Source organism: Arachis stenosperma, chromosome 5, assembly GCF_014773155.1.
Source record: "Arachis stenosperma cultivar V10309 chromosome 5, arast.V10309.gnm1.PFL2, whole genome shotgun sequence".
NCBI lineage: Eukaryota > Viridiplantae > Streptophyta > Magnoliopsida > Fabales > Fabaceae > Arachis > Arachis stenosperma.
The window spans coordinates 22406369-22428989 of record NC_080381.1 but is presented as its reverse complement, the minus strand read 5'-3'; the positions used below and the strand labels follow the sequence as shown (position 1 = coordinate 22428989).

The following is a 22621-nucleotide window of genomic DNA, read 5'->3' as shown; positions in this document are numbered from 1 at the left end:
GCACAACTTTTCAACAGCCTCATACAATATGCAAACACATCTTTGATAAACATTAAGTCTTTGAAAAATATGATATATGAGCAATAAACTTCAACGAGCTAATTATAATGTAGTAATTCCATAACTTCATTTTTATGTTCCAAAGATAATTTAAGGCGTGTTTGGGTGAACTATTAAAATATTTTTTTTGAGTTATCTGTTTTTAAAAGATTTTATAAAAAATAAAAGTAATTTTATATTTGGATATTTCATACAAAAAATCTTTTTATTTATCAATTATGTTTGAGTATAACGATATAAAAGTATTTTTTTATTTATTTATTACATGAAAAATCTTTTTTTAAGAAAAAATATTTTTTAAAAAAAATATAAATTACAGCTTCTAAAAATTTTTTTTATTTTTCTAGTGCTTTTATTTTTACTACTAGAAATTTATCAAACACATTAAAAAATAAAATTTTTTTATTAAAAAAATCTTTTTTTATCAAAATAATAGCGCTCAAACAAGCACTCATTCAAAAACATCTTTTTTTAAAGAAAAAATATCTGTTAAAAAAAAGATGTAAATTACCGCTTTAAAAAAATGTTTTTTTTTATTTTTATAATATTTTTACTTTTATTATTAAAAATTTGTTAAACATATTAAAAAATAAAAAACAGATATTTTTTATTAAAAAAATTTATTAAAATAATGATGCCAAAAAAACACTTAAAACATAAAAAAGTACTTAAATTATCCGCACCTCACATCCACATTATTTCTGTAACTTTTTTTAGGTATCACATATATAATAGAAGAATAATAATATGGATGTTCCTGTTAGAGTTTTTTAATTTTGATATGGAGAGGTTGATGGAGTATAGCATTGATATGGGGTTTAGGGTGTTTTATCAAAATGTGACGACTGTGTAGGAAAAATCGGACGGACCGATTTTAGGATGTAAAAGGTGTATAAATTAATGGGTCCGATTTGAGATCCCTGTCCACGCATCACGCATGCAGTTGGGCTCTTTAGTTGGCTCGTGACTTTATCTCTAAAGTAGATATTGACCCCACCTCACGAGTATCTCTTTTACTCTCGTATCTCTCTCTTCATGCTCCCAATCCCACCACTTTACTCATTCTTCACCATTGTTGGACCACAACAAACCTTTAAAAAAATTTAAAGAAAATACTAAGAAGACGAAAAATTAAAGAAGTAAATCAACCAGAGTTTCATATTGTTAATTATCTTGGGCATCCAAATTATGTAAGTTTTTATTTTTTAATAATCTGATTTAATAATAATAATAGTGATAATATTAGATTTTATTTGTAATATTATTATAATGGCACTAAGTAGAGATTAATCATATATGTGTGTATGATTTTATTGTTAGGTGGTTAGAAAAAGAAATTAAAAGAGGAATTAATCATGTGAGTATGTATGTCTGATATGGTTAGTTTACTATGGAGTTGAATTTTTTTACGATTATTAGTTAAAATAAAATAAAAGAATGAATAAATGTAATGAATATAAAGAATGAATGAAAGAAAGAAGAAAAAGAATGTGATCTGTACATATTAGATTAGAGTAGATATTGATATATTATTGTTGTTATTATTATTAATATTAGTAGTTGAGTTTAATAAATTATTATGATTAATAATAAAAATTTAATAAATTATTTTATTTATGATGATTTATAATTAATAATTGAATTTTAATTCAGTAAAATTTAGACAATAAATTAGTAATAACTAAAGTTAGATTAGGAAATTAGTATGCTGTGTTATAAATAATAATATGAATAATAATAATAATAATAATTATGATAATAATAATAATAATAATAATAATAATAATAATAATAATAATAATAATAATAATAAAATTAGTATGCTGTTTTATGAATAATAATAACAATAATAATAATAATAATAATAATAATAATAATAATAATAGAGGTTGAAAGAAAAAAATATTTATGCTACGAATAAATAATTTATCAGTCGGTGAAATTATTCTGGTTAGTTAGTTAAGGTTAATTATTTTTTTTTATAAGGTAATAAATATGATTGAATGATTTTTGTATAATAGATTTATTGTATATGTTTGAAATGCAATTATGCTGGGAATTAGTTATAATAGACATCTGCGTTCATGGCGACGCTAGTTTCATCTTCGTCTTCACCTGGACCAACGATCTCATAGTTACTTTCAAATTCATCTTCGCTTTCACTATTATAATATTCCAATTCAATGTTACGGTTTGCTTCAGATTGCTCAAACTCAATATATAACTCGATACACGACATTCGGTGGCGATTTTCCATATACATTAAAAACATTTTATGCATACTCGCTTCATCCGTCACGTACTTAGTCTGAAATTGAACGAACTCACCAAACACAGGTAAAGGATAGTTGTACAAAATACACGATACTTTCCTAGATCTTCGAGAATCTATCTTCTCACAAATCATCCCCTTTCAATTCCTCAAATGACAATGTGAACGGAATAACAACATCTAATGGATTTTCACACACAAATTGAACTCCCTCATATGTTTGCAATAAAATCTGCCCGTAACAATAAATCTTCAACACAACTCTATCATCCATAACAGTATACGTACCTGACTATTCTCAATGTCACTGAAATTTATTCTACAACAATGAAGGAGAAGGAAGAATGAGAGAAGAGGAGGAAGAATAGCTGAGACCGACAATGAAAAAATGGGACTTCTGTGATATTTTTGCATTTTATGTATGCATTTACAGGCAAATCGGACGGACCGACCGTGTGTTACCAAATCGAATTTTGTGCGCATCACAAATCGTTGGGTCCGACCGGTGCACCCTCGGATTAAAAAAAAATTTCAACAACAGAAATTAGTAGGTCCGATTACTGCACTTTTCGTTTTAGAAAGTTAGACAACCAAAAATTGGTGGGTCCGATTTCATGCAAACAAACTTTTTCCCTCGTACAAATCGGTGGGTCTGATTTGTGTTCCTCCTTCTATCTGCTCGAAATCAGTGGGTCCGATTTCTTCCCCCCAAATTTTAAAAAATAACGTCGTCATAACAGTGTAATTCACCCCTAATGATCATAATCCAACATGACTTACACCACTAAATCATATAAAAAAATCAGCCTTCCTATTAATCAAAAAAGTTATACTACAAAATAAAAAAAATAGGAAGCGTATAAAAGGAGGATATAGAAAACTTTTTCCTATTAGTCAAGTAATTATGTTATTTTTTTTTAAAAAATCAAATGGTGGTAAATTAAATCTGGTCAATTCACAAGCCCTAAAATTTATTTAAACTTGTAATATCTAAGTAGAATTTAATTGATATACACTAACCGGCCTTTATACTTATCCAATCAAATGCTTTCCCTAATAAGAACGAACAAGACTTTTGAATGGGTAAGCTACTAAACCAAAACATTTTCTTATATAGCAATACATATGTTTTTACTTTATTGAATGTCTATGTTTTTCTATATTTTTTATTTTTTATATATACCTATTAAACTAAATCATGATTTTTTATAAATTGGGATAATAGATAACGAAAAAAATACAAATTGAGAAGTAGCAATTGAAAACGAAATGAACAGAAAAACTAATAAAAATTGTCGGAACGCAGAGTTTTATTGAATTCAATGAATTAAACGTGCTTATTGATACAGTAATGCAATGTGATTTTGTTGATAAATAAAATCTACTGCAAAGATTCCCACCGGAACAATAATAAAGCACTAACAATAGCAACTAACAGTATTTGACGACAAGAAATTGGGAACACTACTAGCATAACTATAGCTATATATGATTCAACTCTACCCTAAAAAGTATTAGTAAGTCCTAATTAAGGGTGCACAAAACGGATGTTTGGTCGACCCGCATTCTTTTTCACTTACTATTCTCTTGGTAGGTTCCCTGCAAACACAAAGAAAACAAAGAAGAAGAGTAAATAATAGTAGTAGTAAGCTAATATAATGTAACTAAGATCGTATATAAAAAGCAAATACCTGTTGGTTGAGGGCATAGTAGAGTCAGAGTCAGATCTGCATTTGGAATGAACAATGGGCCTTAGTTGATGTCTGTCCAGGGTGCCCAAAGTTGTTCCCATGGGTGCCTTAAGGTATGTGGATCCTCTATACATCCACTCATCCATTTCGTGCCTGTAAAACTCATCGAAGCCCTCTCCACATAGTGCACATCGACTCTGATCCTCTTCAGCAGGAACGCCTAACTCTTCCCCATCTTTCATTTTCTTTGTATCCTCGGGAGCCAATGACCCTGGAATCAATTCCTTTTCCGAAGCCTCTGCACCACTTAACCACATGGTTTCACTTGCAAACCACTTTTGAAACCCCTTATGCTTCCGGCTTTTCGACATTCGGTTCCTAGTTACGTGACAATCCATATGTTTACTGTGCTCATCTTGCCTTCTGAATCGGAGACCGCAGCTCGTGCATTATCTAGGAAGATCACCTTATAAGGCACTGATTACACCTTCATGACGAACCTTCAAGATATCTAGATCGAACTCTGTCCCAATGAAATCCTAAAACATAAGTTCATTTAAATAACTATCTCAAATCAACAAACTAGAAAGGGAGAAAAACTAATGAAAGTATAGTTACCAGTCTGGTGGGTGGATTGGTGGGTGGATTAGTTACCGAGATCACACCGTGGTTCACTAGTGAACTAATCAAATTAAGATATGCAGGTGGTGGTTTACTTGTCATCGAAGCATCAACATGGGGATGAGACATCATTTGTGATGGAGCAGTTGGGAGGCTTGAATGTAAAGGTGGCAAGGTTCTCCCATGTAAATGTAAACTTTGGCCCTGCATATCAGATAATGGTTTGAGATGGAACTTGAGGTGGAAGAAATTGTTGTTGAGGAGCTTGTCCTTGATTTTGCAGGTTAGAGGAATTGGTCCAAGTTGATTAGGCAACTGGTCATGTATAAACAGAGTTCTATTTGGACCATGACCCACATTGGTGTTATTATTAATGTTTATTGATTCAAACAGACTCCTAGGATATTTTTGCAATGGAAATGCTGGATTCAAGCCGGAAAGACGGTAGCATGAGCATTGACAGCAGAGGGAGCAGCCCCCATATTAAAGGGATAATGTGAAGAATTAGATAGATCATTAGATAACTTCCTTTTTCTGGAGAATCTAACACTTGATTGCATAGAACTATTGTTTCTACTACAGTCTACTAATCCTGGATTCATATCTTTCCAATCAAACTCCTCTTCTTCAGTGTCCTGCCATGATGCCAATGGAAACTTGCTCCCTAAACCATTTCTACCAGGTTGCTCAGTACTAGGAATTTCACAGCCTTTGTTACAACCATATGCCTCAATAAGAGCTCTTGAACTTTGACGTTGTTGTTCATCATTGAGATTATAAGTCTTGGAAGTTTGAAATATGTTCCAACCATCACTAGAAAATTTCTTTTGCTGCCATTCATTCAACCCTCTTTCTCTTGTATTACCTACAGTTCTCGTTGAGTCCAACCTATCACCACCAATCTGTGAGGATGAAAACCATCACACTGTCAAAATGCAGAATCTCTCTTTCTATTAAGAGGTATAAACAGACACCTTTCTATTAAAACAAAAATTTGGCGGCCACATCATTCAGGTTGAGACACACAATATATATATATATATATATATATATATATATATATATATATATATATATATATATATTATTTTCATCAATCATGACAAACAGCCTTAACGTATCAACAAAATCACTGGCATTTTTGCATTCAACACATATTTCACAGAAAAGCTTACATTATCGAACTAGAGTGTTTCCTCTGCTGGCCGGTAATGATAGTGAGTTCGGTAACAATGGGGTTCACATTGGAGGTGAGTTCTAACAAGAGCCCATGCGTCCGAACAATTTTTTCGGTAGAGAAAGCCTTGAGGTAGGCTTGGCGCCGTGGAAGTAAGGCGTTAAACAGGCCGACGAGCATGGAAGGAGAAGGCTCGTGCGTGATACCATTCACCATTTGTGGGCAATAGAATTTTAGAGAACTTTTAACCTTGATGAAGGAGAACTGGAGTTATGTCGAATTGAGAGAAGATGAGATTGGATGAGATGTAAATGGGATTGTGGCCTCTAAATAAATATTTATAGAATTCTAGTTAAAATTTGCTCAGGTTCAACAACAATTCTAATTTATTCAAAATTGACAATGAATCCGTGAAAGAACAGGGTCGAAAATTCGAAGGGAGCTCACCTGATTGACTGGTTCCGAGACGCGACCAAACAAGAAGACGATGACCATCACCACCACCCGACGGAGTAGATGCTGCTTGACTGGTTCCGTCTGCTTCTGTTGCCGACAAAGCGAAGCAGGGGTACGAGACTGCGACCACGAGCTTATAAGTGTGAGACCGAGAGCGAGACCAAGAGAGAGAGAAAGTGATGAGGTGAGCTGTGAAAGACTGAGAGTGACAACTGATGAGGTGAGGGGAGAGATGAGAGAGTGACGCAGTGAGGTGAGGCGGTGGAGTGTCCAGAGAGAAAAGAGATGAGGCTGGGGGTGGGGGCTCCATTCAGAGTAGGAGATAATTAAATATATAAATAATTTTTTTATTATTAATAAAATTATGAAATATTTTAAGTTTATTATATTTTATTATAAATAATTTTGTATATTTTAAATATTTTAAAAGTTTTAAAAAATTTTATGAATATTAAATATGATATATTGTATATAAATAATTTTATTAAAAATATTTTTTAAATAATATTTTTATTTATAAATATCAAACATTTTAACAAGTTTAAGATAAAATCATATTAAATAACATGACAGATCTAATATATATAAAAAAAGTTTATAGTAGGTCAAACTCTAATTAACTACATGACAGACCAGATTTTTTAAGATCAAAGCCTGACATGTTTTCACCCCTAATTCTAAGTCCCTGTCATCTAATACCCTATGTTGTTGATGTACGTGTCAAGTTAGCATACCTTTGGATCTCCATAATCATATGGGCTTGTAATGAAGGAATTCTTTGTTAATAAAGTTAGATGGAAAAATATAACCCTAAAGATGAAAGATTTTTACCAAAAAAGAACAAAAAAAAGTTTATAGTAGTAAAAATATATTAGAATTAGATTACTTTTGTCATTTTTACTCTTTTAGAATATTAGTAGGTAACCCATGTATTCGCTCGGTTTTAAATAGATTCCTTTAAGTTAATTTTACTTTTAATTCTTGGATTCTAATCAAATACAAAAAAATCCAATTTAATGTTACAATTGATAATAATGATTATTCACTTGTGAACATTGTCATAAATTTACAATATAAATATAAGATGATTAAACATATTTGGAGTGAAAAGGGAAAAATAATATAATTTAATATTTAAATAATATAACAATTTAATTAAAAACTTTTGTAATAAAATCAGTAAATTTTTTAATATGCTTGCATAATAAATTATTTATCCCCAATAACACAATTTTATCTGAATATTCTCATTAACTATTAAAGACCATTCAATTCTTTTTCAATAACTATTAATTAAATATTTTCTTTTCACACACTGTTTACAAAATAAAAATTATATTGTAGCTATTAAACCTAAAAACTAAACATCAAGCATCACATTCGTCCATATGTTCATGAAAATTATGATTCGAATCTTTTAGAATAGCAAGTTATTGCTCATCTCTAGTAGACAGACCACTACCATATTTAACACTTGGACTATGTGAACATTTGGCACTCTGATTAATAATATCCTAAATAAAATAAAAAAAGAACTGAACAATAATCTATAGTATCAATATCTACTCATATACTTCATTGATTATACAATTTTATAGAAATCACCTTGTATTGTGGATTCCTCAAACATGTAATGTCACTTGTTGGGTTATTAACAGAAATCTGTATTGTTTTAGAAATAGATAAGTTAACACATATATAATTAACTTACATTAATAGTTTCAAAAAAGTTGAACAAAAAATCACTCAAATTCTCAAACTATAGAAACTACGTGTATGCTAAATGACTTGATTTGAAAACAAAAATTGGAGACACTTCTAGTCACGGAATCACTTGAGCTTGAAACAATATTACCCATAGATTAAAAATTTAGATGAAGGAAACAATTTTTTTTTCTAAAGAAATATGAGAACCATCACTAAATCAACAAAATGTCTTTAGACAGTAACAAACAGGGATAAAAGGCGAAAAAGAAAAATGGTTCTATAATTATTGTTTAGATCTCAAAAAGATAAAATTAATTTAAAAAAATCTTAGTCATGCTGCATAATATCAAGTAATAATATATATAAAACCTGAAATACGATTTGTTGCATGAGAATATAATTATAAAAAGATAAAGAAAAATACAAATATAATATAAAAAAACATAAATATAGTAATAGACATAAATATAGATTATCTCTTACTACTCAATTTTTAAAGTTAAAATATATAAATTATAAATTATATCACCAAAGCAATCAATAATATTTAAATTTATACTCCATTTTATATCACCAGTTAGATTGTATTTGCATAATCACTTAAAGATATTGGTTGAATAGCTTCTTCTATCATATTATTTTTCTAAAATAAGAATTTTGAGAGTTGAAGCATAGCTGAATAGTAGAAAAATTCTATCACATAAGTGATCTAATTAGATTAGTCTCTCTCTCTCCACAAAACAACTGCAATTCAAAAGATAGTTTTTCAGTTTTTTAGTAATGTAAGAAAAATTTGATAACATTCATTGTAGAATAAAGAACACAAAATCAAAGCTCATTCGTTCATATGCCTGAAAGGTCAATACAAAGAACACAAAATCAAAACTCAGGACTTCATACAATGAAAAACCAACCAATTATGTATATATCACTTTTTTTAGATGCATATTTAACAATCCAACATTTTTTTTTCTTTCATCCACTTGCATATTAATAATGTTTTCAACTTGAACATACAAAAGAACATATTTATAGAAAATTTGATGCATTGTTTAATTGTGAAGCAAATCTTCTTCCACTAATGCCTTTTTATAAACAAGGAAGTGTTATTTCGAAATCAATAGCTGTAATGACGAAGCAGCAAACAATTAGGGACATCAAAAGAGAAAACTGTAAAAATTATATTACACATCTTGTTCATGGATCTAATTTTAAAATTCAAGTGAATCAAAATAAGTATCGATTAATGGAGAACACAAAATTATACTGACAAATGGCAACACCAATATTTCTTTTTAATGTATACAAACAACAACATTTGTTAATTACTCAAGAGATGAAAGTTATCGGAGATAAACTGTTCAAACAAGTTTAGATAGGAAACACGTCTTTTGAAAATCAACCTTTCTCTCATTTGTAGTAGGACGTCAATCACCCCATAGAACCAAACTAGAAAAAAAATGGATATATACATTGGGTCCGTCATCATTATTCACACATGAAAGAAAAATAAATCTAAAGACGATACCAAAATTTTTCATCATAATTCATAACAACTTAATAAAGATTACAACCAGAGAATCAAACTTGTTGCACAGATGAATGGGCTTATATTAAGATCAAAGGTTTCTTGATTGCTTATTTCTATCCTCACGCGCAATCTTATATAGGAACTATTCACAAAATCCTAATTTTTAACACAGATCCAATTTCAATCAATTTGTATTGCAAGATTCAACAAACTCATACTTCCGAAAATTCACGTTCATTATCACACATTAAAAATTAAGTATTTCATTTACAAATTTTGTCTTCTTTTTTATTCTTGTTAAAATTTTTATCATTAAAATTTAATAAATTAAAGTAAACTTTAAAAGTATCAAATATACACTACAAATACACGAGATTAAATGATTTTATTAAAGATAAAAAAATTTAAGTTACACTATTCTTTCTTCAATTGTATGTTAATTGTTAGTATTAGTTAACAAAACCTTTCTTCAGCTAATACATTAAAAATTCAAGTAGCCAAACAACAGAATGAGCAAGAAAGAATAACCTAAAAAACATCAAACCATATTCAATCATTCTTGAATCATGGCTTTCGAAGGATGGTTTAATAACTAATACCAATTTAATCAAAAGAAATTTCAAACGAATTCGATACAACCAAGTAAAAACAAAAAAGAATCTAGTATCCAATATTACACGACTTTAAAGATTTTGTCATTGATAGCTATTTTTTTGAATGCCACAAAAATAAGAAATAAAAGACATGAATTGAGATAAAAGTTCTAACTTAAATTCTAAACACCTATGAAAAAACTCAACATAAAAAAAAACCAGAATTCAGAAATGCAAATCATTAAAAGAACCAGAAAAGAAGATATTTGAATGAGAATGAGAAAGAAGAGTGAACCACAAGTTAAAATATGTACATCACCTACTCCCTGTGACTCACATGCAAACTTTTTTCAATTCTGTAAAAGAGAAAGATTATAACCAAAATAAACATAGGCTGATGTGAGAAATATAATTGCACATCTACAAAAAAGTACTAACTACCTCAACTATCCTCAAATCCTATGAGATATCGTGACACCCTATAATATAGAACCTAAGAATATGACAATAATAAATTTCAATAAACAATGTACTTAACCAATAATATTAGATGCACAATTTTCAAGGTTACCTAACTACTTCAACTACTCTAACATGTATCTATAGAAAAAAACTAGCTACCTCACTTGTTCTAACCTTCTACACTATAATTGACAAACCTATGAAACAAAATCTAAGTAGTGAATTGTGACTCACATTCTTGTAAATACAAAAGAGAATATCAATGACATAATGAAGCTAATAAAGATATACTAAAGAAGCCTAATAAAGCTGACCTATGAAGTTGGTAAAACATATGATTCAGATATAGAGTGCAAGTGCTATAATATGTCATCATTATTCTGTAACAGAACAACAGTAAACAACTAAACATGACATAATAATAGTGACAAATGATAGCAGCAGGTATTTTCTTTGAATCAGGATAGACTAAGAGATTGTCCGTCCTTTATTTTGAATAATAAAACCAGTGAATTTTTTTAAAAAAACACAACACATGTGTAACTGCATGCATCTTAAGTTAAGCAACAAATCAAACCTTCCTATTTTAAATCAACCAATTCAATTAGGTCAAAGTAAATATAATTAGTTTGTTTGAATTTCATTTACTAAAACAAATAAATAGTAAACAAAGAAAAAATATTTTTGTTAATTAGATCAAGGCTTTAAAGGCACACACAAAAATTGCTTCAAAAATTTTTGTTCTATTCCCACACAAAATAAAATAAAAATTAAGATTAAATACCTTAATTCTAAAGTTTATTGTAGATCACAAGTACCACCTAATAGGAGTTAGCTCAGTCGGACTAGGTTGAATTCCAAATAAATCTTACTCTAGTTAATCTCAAAAGCTCCAATCTTAAAAATCTCTCTTGGGAGGAACCATGTGCCAGTTACCACTATAGATTCTGGGACTTAAGAGTTTCCTTCCTTACCTTTGGTCAATCAGAAACAAAAAAGGTTATAAGTACCTGGTGAATTCTTTTTATAAAAATACTTAGTCGGACGATCAAAAGAAAAAAAAAAGACAAATAAAACTGTGCTGAACTATTTCATTTCCACTAAAAACCAATCTTTCTAACATAAGAAAAGGACCCTTCAATGTCATAAAATATTATGTTTGCTAGCAAAAATCAAAGATATTAATTCACACATTTTAAAAAGTTTATCTTCATCTTAGAGAAGGAAACACATGCTGAAAATGAAAAATAGTTAAAAAAATGGTGAAAATTAATATTTCTGATACATACACATTTATGCATATCCAGAATGACAATATACCAATTTTTCTAACCAAAAAAAGTTTTATCTTTTAACATAAAAACATGATCACTAGTTTTTAGATAACAAATTCCCATAAATATAATCCAAAAAATGATCAAATAACTTTTATCAGAATAAATTATTATCGACTATATAAATACAAATTAGACCAAAGAAGAATAGATTAAGAATAAAACAGAATAACAAACCTGAAAAAAAGTAGTGATTAAAGACAATTATGCATGACCTTATAATAATGTAGAACCAAAGATTTGATAAAATTTTAAGAAATTAAAAATAAACGACCAGAAATTTCAGAAAATAAAAATTTGTATCTCGGACGAAGGTAGACCTAGCGTCATCCATGTCGAAGCCATCTTAAATTTCATCGATGGAGGTCCTGGATGAAGCCACAGGCTCTCTGCCGAGAACGAGATGGAGTGGCATCGGTGACTGCAATAAATAGGTAGCGATGCACTGGTGGGTGATCGAAGACGCACGATGTGAAAGAGCGGTCGCGATGAGCAGCATCGCCCGAAGAGAACAAGGTGTTGCCGATTCGCCTTGAAGAGGATGAATGACCTAAACCAAAAAGGTTTAAATAAAAATTTGAAATTAAGAAAAAACTACGATCGAAAGAAAAAGAAGAAGAAAAAAGAAGAGGGATGCATACCATTGTTGAAAGGGGAGAAGAACCAGTGACCATGACTTCTCTGAGTACTCTTTTTTTTTTCTTGCTTCTTTTCCTATTTTTTTCTTATTTCTTCCTTGGGCTTTTAACCCTCTATTTTGTGAAACAAAGGAAATGAAGAAAGAAAAGTAGACCATGAATAATGAAAATACACACCTAATTCCTTTGACCAAACAAGACAATTTATGCTAAATTTTGAAAGAGTTATGCTAGGTAACCAATGGCTTTTTGAAACAACTATCAATAAAATAAAAACATACTATATCTCTAAATTATCCACCTAAAATTTAATATTAGAATAATCATCCACACACCCAGTAAAATGAACATCCGATATATCTATTATTCACATTGTTTAGTATTTTCATTATCTACCTATACTTTTCTATTTTGAAATTCAATAAACCTATCCGATGTAGTTGGTAGAATAGGTTATAACTTGTTGATATGAACAAAAATATATAATATGAAGTTTTTAATTTTTAAAAAAAATACTATATCAGCTTGAGCTCTTCTAAGTTTACTAATTTAAAAGATATTGAAGTGAATTGTAATTTTAAATTAAAATTAGAAAAAAGTAATTTTTTATTTTTCATTTTATGGGTTTTTTTTTAAATATTTTTTCAGTTACATAAATATCGAACAAAAATATTTTTTACATTTACTTAATAATAAGTAAGATCTATTTTTTATATAAAAAAATGTTAGATATATTCTTATATATGATTTCTTTTATTTTATTATATGTGTAATACAATTGAATTTACATATGCTTCAAGAAAAAATAATATCGATAATTTAATTTTTGAATTGAGTTAGAATAGAACTATATACTTTTTTCGGGGGAAGAGTCTTTTAATTTAATAATTTCTTATTATATTAATTTTATAATAAAATGAGATGAGACATTGATATTTGATAAAGATAAAATAATATATTTAGTATTGTATTTTTTTTTAAGATTTTTTTTGTTATGAAATTTATTTTAATTTTGTTAAAAAATTTTAATAACTTTGAGGCAAAATTCTAAATCCATCAAAAAGATATCGTGTTTTAAAAAAAATTATGTGCATATGAAATATAAAGAATAATTTATCTTAACAAAAATTGAAATTCAAATAAAATTACACATATTTTCTTTATTAGAGTTTGATTACACGTCTATCCTATTTGAACTTTTGTAAATTGAATAAGCTAAGTTCAATCTGCACATAAATCGAATCATACAAATTTTATTTATACTCAAAAGTTTGAATCTATGTAAATCAAATTAAGTCAATTCAATTTAGTAGTGTAGAAGAGATAATACTTCGTTTTTGAAAATCTAGGATTTTGGTCATGGAAGATCGAAATAGCCCAATTCAATTTATAATAGTAGGAAGAAGGGACAAAAGTACACATGAAAGTTCATACGCTGGATAGTAATACACTTGAATCGTTTAATGAGTCACGTGTGCACAGCAATTATACACTCCGGCGGACAGAATCACCATTCCGGCCATTAGTGTTGGCGTGGTTAGTGAGAGTAGACAGGTGGCTCTATTTTATCCTTGCTGGCACGTTAAGAGTTAGTGAGCTGGCCATTTAGTGCCAACTCAGATAAAATATTTTATTTTAATGATTAATTAGGCAAAATTAACCCTGAAACGCGTCGTTCTCTTTTATCGAATTATGAACTTCAAGGTTTTGTTGGTGGTAACATAGTTTGCACGTTGAGAGTGTTAGAGAGCCCTAGCAGAGAAGGAATGGCATTGCTCTGAAGTGGTGAGTTAGTTCATCGTTGGAGGAGTACTCGAAGAAGTCAACCCACACCACCACAGCGATGATCACGCACTGGAGGCAAGAACGATCTAAAGGTAACATCTTTTGAACTTCCCATTGTACCTATTATGATCGAACATGCTATTTGATGTTTGTTTAGTAACTAGTTTATGGTTGTCCGAAAAAAATTAGGGTTTTCTGGGTTCAGTTGTGGTTATGAAGGTTTTGTTTTTCTTCGTAGATGTCAACTCACATCACACTTGTGTATCACTATCGGGGAGGTTAGAGAGAAATTCTAAAGGGGTTACAGTATACATCGGTGGTCAAGTGTCTTTAATACCTAGAGTTAATGTGGATACGCTGAACCTATTTTTCATGGAGGGGTTGTTCAAGGATTTGGGTTATATTCAGTGGAAGAAATTTTACTGGGGAAAGCCTGATGCCGGAAGTGGTGTTGCTCTTAAGCTACTTAGGCTAGATAGGGATGTGGTGAACATGTATGAGGATGCAATTAGAAATGATGATAGGGTGGTACATGTGTATTGGGAGCATACAGTAGACATTCCAACTGAGGTTGAGGTGGTTGACATAGATGCAGAAGAGGTCCCTACCCCTGAAACAGAACCAGCCAATGTAAATGTAGAGAGTGTGAAATCACCTGGGGAGAGGATAAAGAAGAGGGCACAAAAGAGTAAAAAACCAGCCAGAATTTTGAGGCCAAGAAAATTAACAACAACACTAGGCCAGAAGTCATCCCAGAGTTCATTATCTTCAATGAAGAGAACCAACCCAAGGGAAAGACAACAAAAAACCACACAATCTAAACCAGCAAAACAATCTCACCTACAGCCCAAACCCAAAACAATGTCACCCACAGCCCAAGTTAAGCCAGCATATGTGGCCCAAGCCCAACACACACCACATGTGGGCCAAGCCCAACATACAACTCCTGTGGCCCAAACCCAAACTACTCAAACTGGACCACCAACAACTTCTGAATTTGGAACTCAATCACAACCCAACCTTCAACAAGATGAGGTCCCTACCCAGAAATCAAGAGCAAAATAAAGAAACAAAAGAAATTCTTACAAGAGGCCAACTCCTAGTGGACAGACCTTTATGCAAGGAGGCATAGGTGAAGCTCCAAAAATATTTGTCCCTCGTGCAACCAGTGAGTCATCTAAGAGTGATGATGATGATTCTGATCCAGATTACCATCAGTATGAGTCTGAAGAGATGTACAGCCCTTATTCGTCAGACTGTGATAGTGAGTATGAGGCAGAGCGCACTGTTTGGCCTCAAGGGAACCCGAATGCTGCTTTTGGCTCAGTACATTTAGGTAGCATTTGTTTTGAGGTACTGAGACAGAGACTGAGAGACTGAGACTCAGTATTGTGTTTGTTAGTTCAGAGACTAGTACTAAAATTTCTGTCTCTGTCTCTAAAATTTTAGTATTTCAGTACCTCCAAAAAGTAGGGACACAGGGGGACTGAAGTTTTTAAAGATGGAGACTGAAACTTTAATAACATTTTTTACCTAAAATACTTTCATTTCAATTAATTAATTCCAATTTTACTCTTTGTGCAAATTAAATTAGAGTTTCATTCTTGTTTTAATTCATGTCTCTCATTTTTCACCAAACAGAATACTGAGATTTATTTCAATCCCTGTCTCTTAGTCTCTGTCTCTCAGTCTCAGTCTTTCCGTCTCTATCTCTGCACCAAACGCTACCTTAGAGCTGGGGATGGAATTCGAAACTAAGGATCAATTCAAAAGAGCTGTTAGGAAGTTCAACATACAAATTTGAAGGAGTATCATGTTTAGCCGAGTGGAACCAATGAAGTGTAAGGCAATTTGTTGTAAGGCCAACTGTCCTTGGACTATCTACTGTTCCAGGTCTAATGAACCAAAGAGTTTTCAAGTTAAGACGTTTGTCAACCATCATGTTTGTGCATGAAGCCACACCAACAAGTCAGCTGATAGAAAGTGGGTTATTGAACAGCTGGAGGAGAAGTTGAGGGACCAAAGGGACTTTAAAACATCTGAAGCTGAGGCATGGTTTAGGAGAGAGTTCAATGTAACCATCAACTACAAGAAAATACAAAGGGTAATGAAGAAGGCAAGGGAGAATATTGAGGGTTCGGAGAGGGAGCAGTATGCTGAGTTGAGGGATTACATACTTGTCTTGTTGACAGCTAATCCAGGAGCAACTATTGATATGGACATTACCCCTATGCCTGATTCCCTCCCGATCTTCAAGAGACTCTACATATCGGGTTAAAAATAAAAATTTGGAGAAGGAGGTATCCTCGTCAAATCGTGAAAAAGTTACGGTGGCTGGAGAGGTTAGTCAGCCTGCCCCGAGGCGGAGGAAAGTGATAATTAAGAAAAGGAAATCCGATGTGGTGGACTTGTTTAAGGATTCTAGTGAGAGGGATAAGGGTGTTCCCTTAGAGGAGATTCAGGCTTTTATGATGAACCAGAAAAAACTTCATGAATCGTCCGAACACAGGAAGGTTTGTCGGTGTGGGGGAGGGATTATCCTTACATGGCTGTAGCGGACGAGTTTTGTCAATCCTCGGCCGATGTATCTCTGGCTAATGAGGTTGTGAAATTGCTATTGGGCAATACATGCAGGTAAGGTCGGACTTCTATTTACTTTTTTTTTTTTGCAGTTAAATGTGTGTGTGTGTGTGTGTGTATATATATATATATATATATATATATATATATATATATATATATATATATATATATATATATATATATATATAATTTGCTTATATATTATGGCTTATAGGTTGTTGGTTTGCGACTAACAAGTTTAGGTCGTAGCCAAGAGGTAAAACATAAGAATGTAGTAGGGGAAAAGAGGAGTGCGTTGTTTTGAAGGAAGAATTGTCGCAGAGTAAAGTTACTGTGGCTGAGTTACGGACTAAATTGGCTGATACTGAGAAATAGCTAAAAGAAACGAAAGATAAGTATTCGAAGGATGTGGAGGATTTAAAGAAGAAGGAGGCTGATTTGGCAAGTATGAAAACTCGACTGATTGAAGTAACTACTCAACGGAAAGAAATGGAAAAGAAAAATGAAAATGAAATTTTGGACTCATTTGTGGAGGATTTTGAAAGAGCGTCCTTGCAAGTGAAGTTTCTGGCGCCTGAAATGGATTTGTCTGAGATGGATCCTGAAAAGATCGTCCAAGATGGGAAGATGGTCGAAGATGATGGTGTTGCCGAGGATGAAACGGAAAATGTTTAACATTTTCTGAAAGTGTATTTGTTTTTTTGGAATTTGTAATGCTCTGTTTGTGAGAGGTTTTTTTAACTTTTGAAGATGTTTTTATGTGACTGCAGCCTGAAAAGGCAATACATTTTGATTGTGATGATAGAATGATTAGTTTTTGATAAACTTGTTTGTTGATGTTTGTTTAGAGAATATCCCTTTACCTCTTTGGTTTTGAGGTATTAAGAAGTCATTTGATTGATTGATAGGAATTTCTGTTTAAGGAAGTCCTAATTGGATGAATGGATTGCCGATCATGGGAAAGTTGGAGTTTGTATAAGCGAAAGTGCTTATTGTGTGAATTGAGATCGGATTGATAAATAATAAAGTCGTTAGAGAGTTAATTTGTAAAATTTAAACAAACTTCTAATCACATACATTTAATTGGTAAACCTTCGGTTACAAAGATGCAGGTAGGCTAGCCTCGTTAAAACCTCTCCAAGCAAAACCCTTTTGGAAAAAATCTTGGTAGTAGAAAAAAGAGTACAAGCCTGTCCCTAACTTTCAACTATAGAATTGCTTTAAGGATGAAATGTTCCATGTGTTAGGTAAAGCTATACCGTTCAAAGATTCTAGGCGATATGCACCGTTGCCGAGGGCTTCCATAACTCGGTAGGATCCATCCCAGTTTGCAGCAAGCTTTCCGTGTGATGGTGGTTTCCGAGCATTTTCTGTTTTTCTTAGCACTAAGTCCCCTTTCTGAAAAGATCGGTGTTTGACTGTTTTATTGTGTCGTCGGGCTTTTATGTGTTGTGCTGCTCGTTGACGAATTGTTGAATGTCCCGGATTTCCTCGATAAGATCTAAGTCGGTACGCCGAGATTCGTTGTGCTCGGTCACATGAGTTCGGATGGAGGATTGTGAAACCTCCAATGGTATCATGGCTTCAGAGCCGTAGACGAGCCGGAAAGGGGTTTCCTTCATGGAGGACTGAGCTATTGTATTATATCCTCATAGAACTTCTGGTATAAGCTCGGCCTACAAACCTTTTGCGTCGAGCAATTTTTTCTTCAGAGCATGTAGGATTACTTTATTCGCGGCTTTGGCCAGCCCGTTTATTTGAGGATGTTCGACCGACGTGAAATGATGCTTGACCTGTAGGTTCTACAAAAAAGAGGTAAATTTCTGGTCGGCAAACTGGCGACCATTGTCAGTAACAATATGCTGAGGAATGCTAAAATGGCATATGATGTTTTTTCATACAAAAGAGATCATCTGTTGAGATGTAATCCTGGATAGTGGTTGGGCTTCCACCTATTTTGAAAAGTAGTTTATAGCAACTAATAGAAATTTCACCTGTCCCGGTGCCATTGGAAATGGACCGAGGATGTCAATCCCCCAACGATTGAAGGGCCAACTTACATCCGAAAGGTGGAGTTGCTCCGCTGGGGTGTGCATTATTGGTGCATGTTTCTGACAGTTCTCACAATTGCGAACCTTGTGGCAACTATCTTATTGCAATGTTGGCCAAAAGAATCCGGCACGGAGGACTTTCGAGGCTAAACTTCGTGCGCCGGTATGGGTTCTGCAGATTCCTTCATGTGCTTCAGAGAGTGCTACCTCGGCTTCATTTTTTGAAAGGCATTTCAGTAATGGGCGAGAGAATCCTCGCCTGTATAAAGAGCCGTTGAACAAGGTGAAGAATGACTCTTGTCGTCTGAATTTTTTGGCATTTTCTACATCTGATGGTATTTCACCTGTTTTCAAATAGTGGACAAAAGAGCTTTGCCAATCCTGTTCCTAATTCATACTTAAAACATCAGTTAGTGTAACACTTGGTGTGGATAAAGTTGACCGATGTAAATTTGATTTCTGCGACTCCGAGCTGCCTAGTTTAGACAGAATGTCAGCTCATTGGTTCTGTTCTCGTGGTATGTGGTGTATTTTGAACTTCGTGAATTTGGATATTAAATCTTTTACCAATAGGAAATATTTAGCGAGTAAAGGATCCTTAACCTGGAAAAGGTCGGTTACCTGGTGTACCACCAACAGTGAGTCACAGTAGACCTTTATAACTGATATATTGAGATCTAAGCATAGTCGAAGTCCTGCGATAAGTGCCTCGTATTTAGTTTGATTGTTGCTAGCCTTGAAGGAGAGGTGGAGGGAGTCCTCCATAATGAAACCATCGTCCCCTTCAAGCCGAATGCTAGCACCACACCCTTGAGGGTTTGAAGCACCGTCCACATATAATGTCCATTGTATTGCGTGGTCGTCCGCCGTAGGGATTGTGAGCTCGGCGATAAAATCGGCCAGGAATTGTGACTTGATCGGGCCTCATTTCTGATATCTGATGTCGAACTCAGATAGCTCCACCGACCATTTGACTAATCGGCCTGCAATTTCTGGCTTGTGCAATACCTGACGTAATGGTTGGTCGGTCCGGACATGAATTATGTGGCTCTGGAAATAAGGTCGGAGTCTTCTTGTCGAGAATACCAGTGCCAATGCCAGCTTTTCTATCTTCGAATAATTGAGCTCGACATGTTGCAAAGTCTTGCTAACAAAATAAATTGGTTGCTGGACATGGTTTCTTTCTGTAACAAGAGCAGAGAGATAAATTAGTAGTTTTTTTTTCTGTACAATCAAGCAGGGACAAAATGAGAGCTTGAAAGACTACATGACTCGTTTCACGAAGGTTGCAATAAGCATACCAGACCTCCACCTCGAGGTCTATCTGCATGCCATCATATATAACAATAGAGTCATAAGTAATAAAATTTTATCATCCAAAATAATACTAAATAAAAGAATTCTAAGAGTATTAAAATAATTATTTTAATTTTTGTGCATTGTTTATTATTCTAATTTTTTATAATATGTATTATTATTTCTATTAGAAATGATAAATTAAATAAAAAATTAATAATAAATAATAATAAAAATATAACTAATAAAAAGTTAGAATCTAAAATAATAATAAAAATAAGATTATTAAGAGTATTTAAAAAGTACTAAAATGTGTTATTTTATATGTTATTTTTAATTTAATAAATAAATATAAATTTTTATTATAAAAAAATACTTAAAAAATTGTCAATTTTTATATGTTATTTTTAATTTCATAAATAAATATTAATTTTTATTATAATATACTAAAATAGAGTATTATAAAAAATATTACATAAAAAAATATTAAAAGAAGTATAAAAAAAGAATAAATATACTTACAAAATAATATTATAATTTAATATATATTTTTTTAGTAATTAATTAATTATTTATCTAGAAGTGATTTTAACTAATATTATTCAAATAATATTTATTTTATCAAAATCAAATTTAATATAAAATTACCAAACATAAATCATATTGATATAAACTCATTTCTATGCAAAATCAATTCTACAAAATCACTTTCATTCAAACTCCAGTTTCAATCCAAACACACTATATTTACATAGATTTGTATTCAAATTTTATGTTTTCGTAGAGTTTAGGGACAAATATGAGATACACCATACATGTACTCAACTTACATGTTAACCAAGTATTGAATATCAATTTATAAAGTGTTAATGATAATAGAGTTGAAGACTTAAATTCAGCTTAATATGATTTTTATTTTAGTTACTTCTTTTTATTTTGGAAAAACTTTTTCTATACTAGCATTATTCAACTTTGCTTACTCATAGTAAGTTCAATGGTATTATAATTTGTAAACTTCCACTTGAGAATGACAAACCACAATGAGATGCTGTGAACTCTCTAAAAATCTATGGAATTTTTTGGTCCGAATCGAACACATTTTATCGAAAGCATTATCATTCCTTAGAATATAAAATTATTGAAGTGGGTCTCATGCATTATTATTATTATCCTTTTCTTTGAGATCATTGTTTGAATGTAAATGGAAATGGACATGAAGTTTGTTGGCAAAGGGTGGATGGCTAGTGATTAGATAATTTTCAGACTTCAACTTTGTGATTGTTTGTAGTCAGGGTCTTAATGTCATGTCAGATAGTTATCTGTTGTATGAATAGTTTTTTTAGATATGCTGATGTAACAGTCTTTTATTTGTTATGTTAATTTATGTTATTTTTTTGTATCAGTTTATTTTTTGGTGTACTTTGTGAAACTGACTCATTGTCTTTTTGGGTGTACTCTATGATTGTTCTATGTGTATTTTTCTTTTCTTCACGTTTCTTATAATTGTTGTTCATTTTATTTATTAAGATTTTCAATTTATCACATTTAGTTATCTTCCTACTTAATCTTTCCCAGCTATATTGAGATATAATGTTGAAACCAGTTAAATTTATAACTCATAAGAGTTATCTGTGTTAATTTATTTTTTCATGCATAAATCTGCATTCAATTTCATTAGAATGGCAGAAGGAGACTGCATAGTAATTTTGATATTTTATATATTTTTCAAATAATATATCCATGAATGCTATGTTTTTAATATAGAAAAGCTCCAGAAAAAGGTATTTTACTATTCAAGAGACATTCTATCAATAGAAATAGATCTATAATATCCCAAAATGAAAATATTCTACAAATGAGTAATGTATGTGCCAATGTATCAAGTTCAAATTTTTAGAATGCAACATCTCATGATCTTGTGGTTTCTGATAAGTACTATAGAACACCACTGTTTTAATATATTTAATGGTAAGCTTCTTTAACTTTTCATTTAAGTGGTTTTAATTAAGGTCTCATTTTATTTTAGCTATGTTGGACCAGATTGTTGTTTCCAATGATAGAGAAAAGAGAAAGCTTATTTCAGATTCATCTAGCAGTGGTCCAGTTTCAGAGATTTGTTGTTTTAAATTTTCCTGAACCAATGTAGAACCATGTGATAGGTATTTTGATGAATCTTTTGTTTTTTCCTTAGTTCTTTTATGCTTTTACTATCATATTCTTTTTTAAATTTGTATTTTTTTGTCACATTTGATTCACAATGCTATTCATTTATGATTCATGTTTCTATTCATGCTTTAATTTATTAGGAACAAATGTCCTTTGAATCTCTCGACAGAAAAAAATTCACACAAAGATAATTGACAA

At 31.6% G+C, this 22621-nt stretch overlaps 1 long non-coding RNA gene across 4 annotated transcripts; it reads right to left on the bottom strand.

The window, feature by feature from the left end:
- Positions 1-3632: 3632 nt before the first annotated feature.
- LOC130979731 (uncharacterized) lies at positions 3633-6567 on the bottom strand. Of its 4 annotated transcripts, none has more exons than XR_009086716.1 (5): positions 6269-6567; positions 5820-6147; positions 4642-5546; positions 4024-4562; positions 3633-3931 (listed from the first exon to the last, which is right to left on the bottom strand). It is a non-coding gene; the product is annotated as an uncharacterized LOC130979731 (long non-coding RNA). The 4 variants fall into 4 exon arrangements; XR_009086717.1 differs by having other exon boundaries at positions 4024-4546; XR_009086718.1 differs by having other exon boundaries at positions 5820-6085.
- Positions 6568-22621: the final 16054 nt, after the last annotated feature.